Source organism: Cryptomeria japonica, chromosome 7 (genome assembly GCF_030272615.1).
Source record: "Cryptomeria japonica chromosome 7, Sugi_1.0, whole genome shotgun sequence".
Taxonomy (NCBI): Eukaryota; Viridiplantae; Streptophyta; class Pinopsida; order Cupressales; family Cupressaceae; genus Cryptomeria; species Cryptomeria japonica.
The window spans coordinates 558,510,966-558,514,509 of NC_081411.1; the positions used below are offsets into that span (position 1 = coordinate 558,510,966).

The 3,544-nt window shown below is 31.8% G+C and overlaps 1 long non-coding RNA gene across 1 annotated transcript; it reads left to right on the top strand.

Annotated features, from left to right (window-relative positions):
- Positions 1 to 915: 915 nt before the first annotated feature.
- LOC131031090 (uncharacterized) lies at positions 916 to 2,941 on the top strand. The gene is made up of 2 exons (XR_009102968.2): positions 916 to 1,384; positions 2,414 to 2,941. It is a non-coding gene; the product is annotated as an uncharacterized LOC131031090 (long non-coding RNA).
- Positions 2,942 to 3,544: the final 603 nt, after the last annotated feature.

The window sequence follows — 3,544 nt, forward strand, 5'->3', positions numbered from 1 at the left end:
GGACAAGTTTCAAATATGAAGTCTTTCCTAAACTACTTTAAAATGATTCCACATCTAAGTAGTTATTCATTATAGAAAATTATAAAACTTACACCTAGCTCCCTCACATTTTGTCTAGTTGGAATTGGGTGCACTAGACACTAATAAATTCACACAATTCTACATTAATTGGAAGGATACATGACGTTAATTCATTCAATAAGACTCCCGATGAATTGTGCATTACCAAATATTAACAACATGAGCAATATATGGGACATGATGCACAAGATAAATTAATTATGACTCATAATACCAACCAAATATAATACAACATGTGAGGAAGATGTATGCCACCATCTCACACCTTTATATAGTCAACATGTTATAGTTATGCCTAGTAACACTCTAGTGGAAGCTCATAAGACCCCATTTCATAAAAAAACATGCTGAGCTTAACAACTATCAACCAAATTAAATTAATTACTGATAGGGATGCATGAAATAAGGATTGATTAAACTAAGGGATAACCTAGATTTTGGATAGGATCACTTAGAGGCTTCAAACTAACTTTTGAAGTGATTATTAATTGATTAGATTTAAACCAATTTTAAATTCATCAACTCTTCAATGACTTAGAATAACTCCTCTACAAACAAATATTTTGAATGTGAAATACTAAATTAAAATAAATTTTTGTCCCATTTTTATATAATAGATTCATCAACTCTTCAATGACTTAGAATAACTCCTCTACAAACAAATATTTTGAATGTGAAATACCAAATTAAAATAAATTTTTGTCCCATTTTTATATAATAGAATTTAAAGAAAGAAAAGTACTTTAAAATGAGATACCTAAAGTAACATCTAATTAATTAAATAAATTTAAAGTGGCTAAAGAATAGAAGTCATTTAAGAGAGTACAATTTCTACGTACCATGAGGCTAATTTAAGTATCGTCGATGACAATTCTGCTCGGATGCATCTGGTTAATGGCCTACTATGAATTCAAAGAGGAGATGGTCTATGTTACCGTTAGGGTTTTGCTCTCATCTCTAAACAGTTCTCAAACTATAGCCATACGATGAGATCAAATCAACGATTTGCAGGGAATGGTCTATGTTACCGTTAGAAAAAACTCCTGAAACCTCTTCTATATATGGGCAATTTATTCAAGAAGCAGTGCAGATTGTTCCGCATTCTGGTTTTTTTGGGTTTTGTTTGTGTTTTATTTCATGTTTATGGCATGGCCATGCCCCTTCTATGTTTTTTTTTTCTTTTGCCTGTGTCTCCATTTTTTTAATTTTTTATTTTCTGTGGATGGTGATTGGAGGAGGACAACAATGAGTAGAATTATACATCCTTACGAGTGGCTGATAGGAGTTGCAGCTAAGAAATACTGTAAGTTGAGCATCTAAACTGTAGTTTTTCTTGTGTTCTTCGTATCCATAGAAGATTGGAAAGATTTGAATTCAATACTCTTCTTGACTCTATTTGTTGTGTTGTGTTGACATAGGCCATGTTTTTGGGGGCTCTTTGTGTTTACTGGTCTATTATTGAATGCTGCTATTCGTTAGTGCTAATATAAGCAGGATATAGCTTGAATTGATATTTTCACTTTGCTTCATTTTGCTTAAAGATTCCATGGATTTCAATCCTCATTATTCTGGATCTCTAGGTGTTACTAAACCCTGGATATTTCATAGACTCACATTTGGCTTTCCACTAGGCACCTCACAGACATGAGGTTTTAAAAGCATTTTCTTTCTTTGGATAGCTAAAAACCATTTGTATATTTAAGTTTGCATGAGAGGTCTTCATCATTAGCATTCTACATAAGAGATTATGGTGCATATTGCAGGTTGAGCATCTAAACTGCACTTTGTAGTCATAGTTTTGTCTTTCCTTCCATGATGATTTGTGTCCATATCCTTCTACTAGAAGATTAGAAGGCTTTATTTACTTGAGATAGATTTTCTTTAGTTCGTGTCTTTGCAATATGTCTTGGTCTATGTCCATTCAAGGAGTTTTCCAGAGTTTACTGTGTGCACTGGTTCTCTTCTACTTTATTCTGCTTTTTTATGTGCATATACCTTATACCTTTTTGTGCTCTTTGTATTTATTAGTTTATTATTGTTGAATTTTCTTATTTATTCATGTAGCTTGAAATGATTATTTTAGGACTGGATTTCAAGAGTCCTCTGCGTTTTGATTTTAGTGTGTTCTTTCAAATAAATTTGATATACTTTAATCTTTTATAATTCATTTAGAACCTACACTATGAATTGTGCTTTTATTTCTGAATAAACCACCTCATTTCATCATAAGAAAGATTTCAATCTTCAGAGGAATTCATAAATTTTATTTTAAAATGCTTTCCGAGAATTATAGTTACTCACATTATGTCATTCAAATGCTATATGTTGCAAGTATGCGTTTGCTATGGAAACAGGGACAATTAGAGAAAATGAATACACGGGTGTTAAAGCCATGCAGACACATGAAACAGGATAAAAATGGGCAAAAGTGCCTGTGGCATGCCAGTGACATGCCAGAGGCCGTCTCTATAAAGCAAATGAAACTATTCAAACTTTCTAGGCTTGGGGCTGAATACAGTCATGGGGTTTGCATTAAATCTTTTTCTTTTGAGGAATGACTGTAGACAAATCAGAGTTCAGTTCTCAGTTTGGTCATGCTTCTTATATTCATGCCCAAAGTTGGTTTGTACTGAGATGTTTGGCTTGGTCATACTTTCGGTTAAATGCCTTCCTTGCAATTATTTTATTGTGAATTTAATGTAGGTTGAAGTTTTTTTTCCTTAAATTTAGTTGCACATGTTTCTTTATTTCATTTTTTTCCAAATTATGTCAATCATGTAGACTGTTGCAGGTTTCCTGCAAATCTGAAAAGATTCAATAACAATGTTCATAAAATCATGTATAATGTGTTAAAGACGTCTGTTCCAGTCTCAAATTGTTTTATATGAATTACTTTTTTGATCTTGTATTTTTGCAGTAACTAAATGCTTTGTGTATAACTCTGATTTTGTTCTATACATTTGCTCTAACTTTTTATATTGTTTGTGGTTGAAATTGGTTTTGTTTAATCTTAGGATTTTTGGACAATTTACAAATTATTGTGTAAAAGGCGATCCAATTTCAGGTTGGTTTGGGTCTTTGTAAATTTGAAGAGTTTGAGTTCATAAGCGTATAAGGTTCTAGTTAAAATCATGTATTTATTTTCATACAGCTTTTAACACAATCTTTTTTACTATTCTACGCATGTTTGCTGCGAAAAATTCTTCTATTGTAGGAAAGAAAGCCAGTTCAAAGATAATTTAATGCACACTTCTTGAATGTAAAATATATTGTGGAGATTATTTGAAGATTAATCTTTCGGATTTAGAGTATGGTTGTGATTTAGAAAACCTTAGAATTTCTATTCCAACCATCATTGAAAATATCTTCCATTGTAACAAAGAAGAGCAATTTTTTCCACAATTCACCGCAATGTAGAGATTACTTCAACAATGGTAAAAATTTATGACTCTAGTGATGCAAA